At 48.1% G+C, this 12976-nt stretch overlaps 1 long non-coding RNA gene across 2 annotated transcripts in view; it reads left to right on the top strand.

The window, feature by feature from the left end:
* The first annotated feature begins 918 nt into the window (after positions 1 to 918).
* Positions 919 to 12976, top strand: part of LOC113890183 — a 30548-nt gene continuing 18490 nt past the window's right edge. Inside the window, exons 1-3 of one of the 2 annotated variants that reach the window (XR_003510445.1) lie at positions 919 to 1097; positions 4974 to 5211; positions 6611 to 6716. This is a non-coding gene — a long non-coding RNA (uncharacterized LOC113890183). Of the gene's footprint in view, positions 1098 to 4695; positions 4788 to 4973; positions 5212 to 6610; positions 6717 to 12976 lie in introns of those variants that run through there. The other variant, XR_003510440.1, reaches the window with a different exon arrangement.

Below are 12976 nucleotides of genomic sequence, written 5' to 3'. Positions count from 1 at the left end.
CTCAATGGCCTCAGTCAAGTGCAAAACTCAGGACAGCTGCCGGATACTTATACCCGAGACCAAAAGTGGTCCCATTAGTAATGTGTGTTGGGCGCAAAGGGGATTTCAAGGTGGGGATGGGATGAGGGGTGGTCACAGTCAAGTGGGGTAGAAGCAGGGAACTGAGGCGAGAGGGCGCAGCGGGACTTGGCAGAGGGCCGAAAGGCCAGGGTGGGGTCAGCATTCCAGGCCAAGGATCAGTACAAGGGAAGGCAGGACAGGCTTTTTCATGAGGCTGTAGGAGGACAGGCCAAGGCAGGCATGGGGCTGGAGAGGCCCTGAGATGGGTGAGGGGGTCTTTGTCAGAAGTCAGGCAGCAGTGGGCCAGGGACATGAACACCAAGAGCCTCACAGGACACCCCATGTTCCTGAAGCCTGGATGCCCCAAGGCAGGAAGAGGGGGAATTCTACAGACAACTTCTTTTTACAACTTGCCCAGCTCCTCTCCCAGATTTCTCCTCTTTCATGGGCCCAGTGACTGTGGGGAGCGGGGGGCAGGGGGAGGTGTGGAGGCACCTGTGTCCCGTGGGAAAAGTGGATGTGGGTTCAAGAGAGAGAATCTCCTTCCCCAGCACTGGGGAGAGGAGGGCTGTGTCTCCGTCGGCTCCTCAGACGGCCTTCCTGCCTCAGAGAGAGGACGCCTCCCGTCCGAGGGCAGATCCTCATATCAATGGAGTCACGCCACTGAGGTTGTTCAGACAACTCCCTGATACACCCCTCTGCTCCTGGCAGAACTCTTTCTGGAGCAGCTAAACAGTGTAGGTAACGTTCTGTGCTTTCCCAGGGAAGTCGGAATTCAGAGCCAGCCAGCCAAGTTCTTGTGGGTTCATTCATCTGGACACGAAATGGGAGGGGCAGAAAGAAGTCTCCTTAAAGCAAAAAGAAAAGAGAGCTGAAGACAAAGTCTGCAGGCAGTCAGAGGGCGGTCTACCTAAAGCGGCGGAGGCTTGTAGGCCCCAAAATGTGTTCTCCCTGCTCCATGGGACAGTTAGCTAAGAATATGGCCATTCAGAAGGAAGCCTACCTTTCCCAGCATGTGACTAAGATCTAGTCAACAGGTAGGTGTCACTTCAGGACTCTTTTTTCAAGGGAAGAAATATACTTTTCTCCTTTTCTTCCTTCTTGGTGCCTGGAATGTGGATTTAATGGCTGGAACTGGAGCAGCCATTTTGGACCATGTCTTGGGACGGAACCAACATATAGAAAAGCAACAAGGCCAAAGGATGCTGTGGGTTCTTGACCCCATGGAGCTGCTATACCAGCACTACCTCTGTGTAGAGGCCCCGACCTCTGTATAGTTCTTTAAAAAGAAAAAACCTTGTATTTTGCTTAAGTCATTTGTTATTTTGGATCTCTCTGGTACTAACAGTAAGATGTAATATTACATCATTTTTCAAAGTGCAAATCCACCCTCTTCCCAGAAACACAGCCAGATAGTGGGTTTCTACTTGCAAGATCCACTCACGTGCATCTAAAAAAAAATTCATTTCCTGTTTTTTGTACAACCACCGTAGGTAGGTATTATTGCCAGCATACCACAGGCAAGGTGGCAGCTCAGAGGGGTAAATGGTTTTATGGTTTGGCAACACTCTTCAGCTTAAATATGAATTACTGATGCCTGTGTCCCTCTCCCCTCCTGCCCATGATCATCTCCATGGCCCAGGGCGTGCTGATTGAACCCTGATTCCCTCCAGAGCTGAGGGCCCCACCCACAGCAGGTGCTCTGTAAATTTGTGCCAAATTGATTTGCTGTACATGCAGCAAGTTCTCCTCCATCTGAGGATATTGATTTCTTCTAAATTCCATTTCTGTGTTTGACATTCTCCAAGAAAGGGAGAAAAACTCTAAGGGGAGAAAAGAGCTCAGTCCTGTCAGGCGAATCTTTGGCCGGCAGAGGGCCAGGTGGCCAGGGCTGGGCAGTGTATGAAAGAGCCTGCTCTGGGATGTCAGAGGACCTGGGACAGACTGCCAGGGACCCAGAGCTCGAACCTTAAAAGAAAAGTCCCAGGAGGAGGACGGACTTCTGAAGCTGGGAGGCTCGGCCAGGACCCTACCCAGGTCCCCCTCTGGGGGTGGGGAGGTGGGCAGGAGGGGCCTAGGGAGGGCCAAGGAGCTGGCGGCATAGCCAGATGATTTGTAAGTATTACTTCGCTGAACCTCACTGTCCTCCTCTGGAGCTGGGTGGCAGGCAGTTTCATATTTTGACGGGTGTGAAGAGCTGAAAAAGAAATAAAATGAAATCGGGCCACCTGGCTATAAGGAAAAACCACTGCCCCAGATTTGCAAAGCTCCTGCTAGGAAGGAGGGACCCAAGCATTCTACCTCATGATGGAAATAGCTGTTTTAATCCCCACATTCAACCAAAGGCTCTTCACTGGGTTCAAAGGTCATCACCTTTGATCTGCCCATCAGTTCTTTGAGCACAGAGGCAGACATTGCCCCTTTCAACAGATGAGGAGCCTGAATCCCAGAAAAGGAAAATGACTCACCCGAGGTCACTCAGCACCAAAGCTAGAGTCCCAGTGTCCCCGCCTCCACTACCTGCAGCTGGCAGGGGATAAACCTGGAGAGAGTGGTCAGCTTCATCTGCTCACCAGCCTGCAAACCCACGATGCTCCCTGCTGCCATACCCAAAATGTAGGCCACAGGAGGGGAGAGTGGTGACAGGCTGGGCCACTTTGAATGGGAGCCTGAGCCCCACGAACAATTCCAGGGCTGTGGAGTGCTACAGCCTGGCGGGGCAAGCAGAAGGTGAGGACAGCGGCCTGCAGAGGGGAGGGGACTTGCCCCAGACCCCACAGCAAGGGCAGGGGCAGAACCAGACTGCAGCAGGCTCAAGTGCCACTCTCTCTGAGGAGCTCTCATTCATCCTCCTTCCCCAGGGCCCTCCGACACCTGTGACACCCTTGCTGTGCCCTGTCATGTGTGTCACATGTAATCACTGACCCAGGTCTTGGTGCTCCGACTACTGGGTGCTCCGTGAGCATGCCCCTGTGCCTGGGTGCCCCTTGGGTCCCTTGATATGAGAGAGAAGTCGGAGTGGCCTCCTGATGGAATGAAGTTGGCTGTGTCTAAGAGATGCTGGGTTGGAGGACTCTATTAGGAGCTTGTAGTATATGCTCTGGGTCCTGGAGGGCAGTCTGGAAGGCTAAGTGTGCATGAAGAAGGAGCCTTCATAGTGCTCTGGGCCAGGCCTTTCCCTTAGGCACTGGCAGAGCTAAGAGGAAGGATCCATGAATCAACCCAGAGTCAGCGTTCCAGTGACTGTAGTTGCAGCTCTTTAAGAAACCTGCCAGCTAGACGCTTTCAGATGCCCAAGAAGGGCCCCTTCTGCAAAGAAAAGTTGCCAAGACCCCAGATGGGCCTTCCTGAGCAGCCCTGGAGTCTTCCCAGGGCAATGGACTCAGCTCCGGAGGCCACCACCCTATCTGGCCACAGTCTGCCGGGGGACTGAGCAGTGTAATGCCCTCTGCCCCAAGTCCTGGGCTCCCACCCCACACCATGGTTGATATATGTACATGCAATCGTGTAACTTAAATAAATAGCCAAGTAAAGCCAACCACAATGAATAATCTTAAAACTAATGAGAACCTTAAGTCAAAAGGATTAAAGCCTCTTGTGTCTTAAAGCCACTTTCAGGTGAGGGGCAGATGGCTGGCTGCTCAGCTCTCAGGGGCTGGAGAGCAAACATGGGGGCGGGGAGCACATACCCCACCCTGACCCTCAGTCCTTCTCTGTCTTCCTAAATGTTTCTAAGTGAGTTTTCAGGAATGTGAAGATGCTTGAAATGCAGGCCTGGTCACATATATGAAAGAGATTGTCTATTCCTTTTTTATTAACTTCAGCCCACAAATTCCTCAAAGACACTTCCCAGGACTGCAGCACCTAAATACTTTTGCACAGAATTTTATTCCTTTGATTTCACCTTGCAGGGTTTTGCAACAGCAAAATCTCAGTTCCCACTCCACTCACCGCCCCCCAGCTCTCATCAGAGGGCCCCTTCTAACACTCCAATGGGGGTCTTTGCTCCCCTGCATCAAACTTTCCCATGGCTCTTCAGCACCCAGGCCAGGCTTTTAGGTCTGTGTAAACCAGACTGAACAGCAGAATCACCTGGGAGCTTCAAAAATATAGTGATGCTCAAGCCCCAACCACAGAATTCGATCAGAATTTGGAGGGCAGGCGCTAATCATTTTTAAAAGCTCGCAGGTAATTCAAATAAATAGCCACTGGTCTAAAGAATAAAGCAGAGAGAGAGAAAGCTCCTCTTTACAGCAGAATGACAGCTAACAAATCCAGAAGGAATCAAAGAATTAGTGAAGCACCATCTGCAACCACTGATAGAATGATTGACACCTGCAAGTCAGTGGATGCTAAAACCATTGGGTGAGAGGTCAGAGCAGGATATTCACACAGTCCCCAAATAATACACAGTCTGCAGAGTATGAAAAGATGAGACTCGAACAGTGTGCTCAGAATGTGGTCCCCAGGGCAGCAGCATCTCCACCTGGGAGCAAATTCTCAGGACCCGCTGAGTCAAACTCCAGCACTTGGGGTTCAGCGATGGTTTAACACAGCCTCCAGGTGATTTGAGTTTGAGAACCACTTTAGGGTGGGCACCATGATAGGCTGCTCAGACTCCCTTGGAAAGAAGGCTTCATCATCCCCACTGCTGGGAGAATTGCTAGACAACAGCCTCCATTCTTGGCCCTGTGAGATTGGAGCTGAAGAAACCCACTGGGAGCAAGGTCTCATTGCACTCTGGGGTGTCCTACAGTGGGCGAATGAGTGATCAACGTAGGGATATAAAATGTCTGGCCCTTCCTTCAGTGCTGGATTTACTGCAGTCCTCCTCCCAGACTCCAAGCCCCTGGAGTCAGCTGAAGCCTCAACTTTTTTCATGCAATCCTGCCTCCGTGCCCTCTCTCCCACAGGTGTGGATCCTAACAGCTCTGCCCCAGATGCTGATCTTCATCTCGGAGTTCACTCCCCAGAGAGCCCTTTCTGCAGCAGCCCCGGAGGCCTCAGCCACCGGGTCGTCTGCAGCAGCACCATCTGCTTTGTCCTCACCACAGTGTCTCACTCACTCACTCACTCACTCTGTGCGGAGCCGAGAAGTCCAAGCGCATTTCTGTTCAGTGGTCAGGCCCGCCCTGGATCTCCGTATCACAGGTAGGGCTCAGAGAGGTGACACTGGAGGATCAGGGTTGGTCTGTATGAGGCCTGTATCACTATCTACCAGGCTTCCATCTACTCTTCCTCCTGTCTCCCAGGGGTGCCCCATTCATGAGGCTTGCTGGGGTCGGGGTGGGTTGTAGAGAGACCAGGAGCAGGGTCCCAGAAACTCATCAACACACTTGAGGAAGTACCGGGTTGACACCAGGCTTCCCACAGTCACTCCCCAGAGCAGCAGGCAGGGCTACTGAGCCTCTCAGACAGTGCTGAGGGAAAGGAAGCACATGCATAGCTCTAACACAAAGCCAAAAATGACGAGCGCCAGGAATGACACAGGAGAGGGGGCCCTGAGGGGACCAAGGGAGAGGCTGCAAGGTAGGGGAGGTGCAGGACACCAGGCGGGGACCCGGGAAGAGCCTGGGATGAGGGTGGCAGCCAGGCCCCAGGGATGAGCCCAGAGCCCAAACAGGTCTGTGGGGACAGCTGCCCTGAGGGACTGAGTCGGGGAGCCGTGGGGTGGGTAGGGCTTGCCCAAACCCAGAAGGCAATGGCAACAGCTGTAGCTCATGCCCAGAAAACACAAGCTGAGTCCAGGCCTCTCCACCCTCCTGGGAGATGTGCGGTGGGGAGGGAAGGGCAGGGGACTCAGAATCAGACGCTCTGGCCACATCTCAGCTCTGCCACTTGCTAACTGTGAAGCTTTGAGCCAGTAATTTAATATTGGTAAGCCCCGTATTCCTCATCTGTTAAATTGGTGCAGTATGTGCTTCTTTCAGTTTTCATTAGGTTTACATAATATGAGAGATGTAAAAAGCACCTGGAACAGAGGAGGCCCACAATGTTTATTCCATCCTGTTTCACTTGTGGCCAATGACTTGGAAATGAACACGAAATGGCCACAATTACCCTTGAAATCGACTCAATGGACATGAGTTTGAGCAAACTCCAGGAGATAGTGAAGTACAGGGAAGCCTAGTGTGCTGCAGTCCATGGGGTCGTAAAAAGTAGGATACGACTGAGCAACTGAACAACACCCCTGAAATCAGGCAGGTCATACCAAATGGGCCCAACCTGCAAAATGTTCTTACCCATCCTTGGATAATTACTCCAAAACATCAATTCTTTAAAAAAAAATTCTGTAGTGAAATAAATTTGAGTTGCCCTACAATAAAAATAGACATAATTCTCTCCTGCGGGACTTCTCAGAGACTTTAATATGTACACAAGAACACTGTGAATCTCTGAGAAAGGAATCCAGTGTGGGTCTAGGCTTTTCCAAACATTTGTCCAAAAAACCTTTTGACTCTGTCCACAAAACCTTTTTTTTTTTTTCTTCTAAATAGCCATTAATATGTTCTGAGAGATGCTGAGCTAAGCTCATTCCATTACTTTACAGATGGAAAACTGCAGCCCAGAGGAAGGAATCAGCATACTCAGGGTAGAGAAACAGAGCGGTGATGAGAAGCCAGCCTTCCACCATTTCCGGGAGGCTGGAAAAAATGGTAGGAGATATTTCCTGACATTCTGGAGCAAGACGGGTGGGGCGGGTACTGGTGGGCAAATGGTGTGGTGGGGCTTGGCTTCTCCGGCTGACTCGGGTCACGTGACAGCCCACTGCCATTCACAGCCGTGTTATTAGAGAGCTCCTGATGATCCTGGTCCCTTCGTATTTTGTTGCACCTGTGTCTGCCTGAGCTTCTCATCAGAATTTTCTGTGTGATCTGAGCCGGGTACCTAGCTCTTCCCTCAGCCTCGTTGCCAGCAAAGGCTCCATGAAAATAAGACGTGTGTCAGTGACCAGTGGTGCCGTCATTCTCCACACTGGGGGCGCTGGGGGGAGGGGCAGAGAAACGGACAGGGGACAGCTTGGCACCAAGGCCACTTACAGGCATGAAGAGAATAAAAGGTCCTCTCTTCCCTCTGCCTGGAAAGCTCTCCTTCCCCTAGCCATATGGGCAGAGATACCCAGCTTCTCCCAGCAAGTGTTTCCTTCTGCATGCTCAGGCAAGACTGAGCTGATTGATAATACTTTTAACTAAGAACAGACATTTGGCAGCTAGAGTCAGGCCCTCCTAAGTGCCTCTGCTGTTCATGCACTAGGCAGGTGGTCTTTGGGCTCCAGGGATTGTCAGAAAGGGAGGGGCCTTCCAACAGCACAGCCAATTAGCCAGCCAGCCAAATAACCAACCAACCAGCAAGCTGCCCATTTATCCAACTATATATCTAAGAGAACTAGGCAAAGAATGCTATAAAGAGTGATGTACTGGTAGGTTTAACCACTGGCAATCTGGGGGAAAAAACCCTGGTTTGTGGTGTTTGCCCATTTCTGTGGTGTAAATATTCTCACTGTGGTTGAATTCATGTTATCGTGATGTCATCAATGTAGAGTCAAGAAAGATGCCCAGTAGCCTGCTTTTAGATGGTTTATCCACCACATAGATAAAGATAACCTCAATAGCATAGATAATTGCAAAACCGTGTAAAATTATTAGGAATTGGGATGTTTTAAGTATTGGTTATTTTTACTCCTAAGGTAATTTACCTAACTGAAAGCTTATATACTGATGGTTGTACTAAGCAATCTAAAAGATAACTCATCACTAATTCCAATGTGGGGGTGTATGTGCATATAGGGGTAGGAGGCAGATGGGCAGAAATTCTCAGGACACCACCTGGGCATTCTACAGTTTAACTTGATTCTGACACTATCTACCCAGAGATAGCATCAGATCCCCCAGGTTTAAGGGCTCAGTACTACAAAAATGCCCTGAACCCAGCTTGAGACATCAGTCACAAGTCTAGATTGTCAGCTGTGATTGTGACCAAATGGTTGTAGATCAGAGGTTCCCACAACCCTACTTCCTGAGTTTAGTTAGTTTGCTAGAGCAGCTCACAGAACTCAAACATTTTACTTATTAGATTACAAGTTTATTATAAAAAGATATAACTCAGGACCAACAGATGAACCAGATGTCTAAGGTGAGGTATGGGAGAAGGAATCCCATGTCCTCTCCAGATGTGTCATTCTACCTGATTCTCCATGTGTTCCATCAGGAAACTCTCCAAACCCTATCCCCTGGGGATTTGTGCAGGCTTCATGTATAGGTATGATTGATTAAATCATTGGCCACTGGAGACTGGTCCAACCTCTAGCCCCTCTCCCTCCCCAGGGGCCAAGGGGCAGGAGAGGTGGCATTGAAAAGTCCAACCTCCAATCATAGGGTTGTTTCCTCTGGCAACCAGGTCCTATCCTTAGATGACCTAGGGCTATCCTTAAAGTCACCTCATTAAAGTAACAAAAGACACCATTATCTCTCTGCCATTTACGGGTTTTAGAAGCTCTGTGCTAGAAGCGGGGACTATTATTATAAATCACAATATCACACAACCAGATGGCAAAATTTTTGACAAATTATCAGCTCTTGCAAGCTGATATGAGCCAGCTCCAGCACAAAGTAGATTTGGGACATAGGTCTTTACTGGGGACAGGCATTGAAAGGGGATTTCTAATGATATGACAGCCAGAAGTTTTAAATCTGTACTGGAGGAAGATGACCAGTCTAATTTAGCTGAGTCTGAGTTCATGTGATTGCCCTGATACAGGCCTTCCAGCATTCTTTGGACTGGGCATTCATTACGTCCTCCATTTCTGGGAATTTACATTATTCCTTCTGTTTTCTTACTTGTCTTATTTTATCCCTTTGGTACTATCCTCCCTACTACTTTCTTTGATATCTCTTTCTAGAACTCCTGTTAGACCTTCTGAAATGACATTCTAATTTATTGTTTTATTGACATATAGTTGATTTACAGTGTTGTATTTATTAGTTTCTGCTGTAAAGTGATTCAGTTATATATATATGTATACATTTTATTTTTAAATTATTCATGTATTTGTTTATTTTTGGCTGCTCTGGGTCTTCGTTGCTGTGTGCAGGGCTTCTCTAGTTACAGTTCAGTTCAGTTCAGTCTCTCAGTCATATCCAACTCTTTGCGACCCCATGGACCGCAGCACACCAGGCCTCCCTGTCCATCACCAACTCCCGGAGTTTACCCAAACTCATGTCCATTGAGTCAGTGATGCCATCCAACCACTTATCCTCTGTCGTCCCCTTCTCCTGCTTCCCTCAATCTTTCCCAGCATCAGGGTCTTTTCAAATGAGTCAGCTCATCAGGTGGCCAAAGTATTGGAGTTTCTGCTTCAACATAAGTCCTTCCAGTGAACGCCCAGGACTGATCTCCTTTAGGATGGACTGGTTAGGTAACATTGCAGTCCAAGGGACTCTCAAGAGTCTTCTCCAACACCGCAGTTCAAAAGCATCAATTCTTCGGTGCTCAGCTTTCTTCACAGTCCAACCCTCACGTCCATACATGACCACTGGAAGAACTACTACTAGTTACAGTAAGCAAGGGTTATTCTTCATTGCGGTGTTCAGGATTCTCATCGCAGTGGCTTCTCTTCTGCGAAGCACAGGCTCTAGGGGAACAGGCTTCAGTAGTTGTGGCACACGGGCTTAGTTGCTCTGAGTCATGTGGACTCGTCCTGGACCAGGGATTGAATCCATGTCCTGGTGGCTCAGCAGTAAAGACTCTGCCTGCAATTTGGGAGGCGCAGGAGATGCAGGATCAATCCCGGGGTTGGGAAGATTCCCTGGAGGAGGAAATGGCAACCTACTCCAGTATTCTTGCCTGGAGAATCCCATAGACAGAAGGAGCCTGGCGGGCTACAGTCCATGGAGTTGTGAAGAGCTGGACACGACTAAAGGGACATTGCAGCAACAGCCCTTGCATTGGCCGGCAGATTCATATCTACTGTACCACCAGGGAAGCCCCATTTTTTGAAAATTTTTTTCCATTATGGTTTATCACAGGATATTAAATAGAGCTCTTTGTGTAATACAGTAGGACCTTGTTTATCCACTCTACATATAATAGTTTACATCTGCTAACCCTAAACTCCCAATTCTATCCCTCTCCACGCACCCCCCACCCCCGCCCCTTGGCAGCCACAGGTTCATTTGCGATGTTGGTGAGTCTGTTTCTGTTTTGCAAATAAGTTCATTTGTGTCACATTTTAGATTTCACATATAAGTGATATATTACATTTGTATTTCTCGGACTTCACTTAGTATGATAATTTCTAGGTCTGTCTATGTTACTGCAAATGACATTATTTCATTTCTTATTGCTGCATGTTATTCCGTTTTGTGTGTATATATATATATATATAACTACATCTTTATCCATTTATCTGTTGATGGACATCCAGGTTGTCTCCATGTCTTGGCTATTGTGACTAGTGCTGTTATGAACATACGGGTGATCTCCGACGGCCTTGGCCTGTGATGACTTGGAGCGGGGGCTTGGTTCCCAACCAGAGACTGGGCCGGGTCAAGGTGGTGAAAGCACTAGACCAGTGGTCAGTGACAAGGGCCCTGGCCCTTCAGCTTTGTAGAAAAGAATCTCCACGAAGACAAAAAGCAGCGAAGCAAGTAAAGTATTTCTTAGGAGGAAAAAAGTACAGTATGTGTGGCTAGACACATGGGCAGACTCACAGGGAGAGTCCCCGAGTTGCTGCACCCACATGGCAGTTTAAATCACTTATTTAGGGGCGTTTCTGCCAGTTTTCCTTTAACCAATCACTTTGATTTGGTTCACAGTCCATATCTGTTGTATCTCAGGATCCTTCCATGTGTGTGCACACATCTCTTAGCCAAGATGGATCCTACCAAAAAGGCGTCTGAGTAGAACATCCCTTGACATGACTCCCTTTGGCCCTCAGGAAGCTTTTCCTGTGCATGTGTGGTTGGAGAGGTATCCTGACTTTAGAAGGAGAATATGTGGTCTGGGCAGGATCCAGCCTCCTCCCTTAATTGCCCTGCTATTCTTGTCTTGGCATTTCGGTCAATAGAGAATAAATCTCCAATTGCTTTCCCCTAGGGGTCCCATCTGCCTCCTGTCTCAGGGATACACATACCTGTTTGAATTATTGTTTTATCTGGATATAAGCCCAGAAGTGGGATTGCTGTATCATATGGTAGCTCTATTTTTAGTTTTCTGAGGAAACTTTATACTGCTTTCCATAGTGGCGATACCATTTACATCGCCACCAGCAGTGCAAGAGGGTTCCCTTTTCTCCACACCCTCTCTGCTGCTGCTGCTAAGTCGCTTCAGTCGTGTCCGACTCTGTGTGACCCCATAGACAGCAGCCATCAGGCTCCCCCGTCCCTGGGATTCTCCAGGCAGGAACACTGGAGTGGTTTGCCATTTCCTTCTCCAATGCATGAAAGTGAAAAATAAAGTGAAGTCGCTCAGTCGTGTCCTACTCCTAGCGACCCCATGGACTGCAACCCACCAGGCCCCTCTGTCCACGGGATTTTCCAGGCAAGAGGACTGGAGTGGGTTGCCATTGCCTTCTCTAGCATTTGCTTTTGTTAGATTTTTAAATGATGGCCAATCTGACTGGTGTGAGGTTTTACCTCATTGTTATTTTGATTTGCATTTCTCTAATAATTTGCAATGTTGATTATAGCAATTATTATCATATAAAATAATTAGCATCTTGTACCTGTTGACCACCTGTATGTATTCTTTAAAGAAATGTCTATTTAAGTCTTCTGCCCATTTTTCAGTTGGATTGTTGTTGTTGTTATAAGAGCTGTTTGTATATTTTTGAAATTAAGCCCTTGTTGGTCTCAACATTTGCAAGTATTTTCTCCCAGTCTGTAGGTTGTCTTTCACTTTGTTTTTGGTTTCCTTCGCTGTACAGAAGCTTGTAGGTTTGATTGAGTCCCATTTGTTTATTTTTGCCCTTGTTTCTATTGCCTTGGGAGACTGACCTAAGAAAACATTGGTACAATTTATGTCAGAGAATATTTTGCCTATGTTCACTTCTGAGTTTTATGGTATCATGTCTTTAAATATTCATTTATTTATTAATTTTTGGTTACACTGGGTCTTCTTTGCTGCTGAGGGCTTTCTCCAGTTGCAGTGTGCAGGCTTCTCGTCGCAGTGGTTCTCTTGATGAGGAACACAGGCTTCAGCAGTTCTGCGCGTGGGCTCAGTAGTTGTAGCTCGTAGGCTCTAGAGCACAAACAAGCTCAGTAGTTGTGGCACATGGGTTTAGTTGCTCGTGGCATTCAGGATCTTCCCAGATCTCTAGGTCCTCAGAGATCACACCTCTGTCCCCTGCATTGCAAGGCAGATTTTTAACCACTGGACCACCAGGGAAGCCCAGTGTTATGTCTCATATTTAAGTCTTTAAGCCCTTTTGAGTTCATTTTTGTGTATAGTATGAAAAGTGCTAGTTGCTCAGTCATGTCTGACTCTTTGTGACCCCATGGACTCTAGCCCGCCAGGCTCTTCTGTCCATGGAATTCTCCAGGCAAGAATACTGGAGTGGGTTGCCATTTCCTTCTCCAGGGTATCTTCCCGACCCAAGGATCAAACTTGGGTCTCCTACATTACAGGCAGATGCTTTACTATCTGGCCACCAAGGAAGCAAACTATGAGGGTGTGTTCTAACTTCATTGATTTACATGTGGCTGCCCAACTATCCCAACACTACTGGTTGAAGAAACTGTCTTTTTTCCACTGTAGATTGCCTCCTTCATCAAAGATTGATTGACCATAGTTGTGTGGGTTTATTTCTGGGCTCGCTATTCTATTCCATTAATCCATATGTCTGTTTTGCCAATATCACATTGCTTTGATAACTGGAGCTTTGTAATATTGTTTGAAGGCTGGGAGTCTTGTGCCTCTA

The sequence above is a fragment of the Bos indicus x Bos taurus genome, chromosome 1 (genome assembly GCF_003369695.1).
Source record: "Bos indicus x Bos taurus breed Angus x Brahman F1 hybrid chromosome 1, Bos_hybrid_MaternalHap_v2.0, whole genome shotgun sequence".
NCBI lineage: Eukaryota > Metazoa > Chordata > Mammalia > Artiodactyla > Bovidae > Bos > Bos indicus x Bos taurus.
Note: the sequence above shows the minus strand (reverse complement) of the source record. Positions and strands in the feature narration are given on the sequence as shown.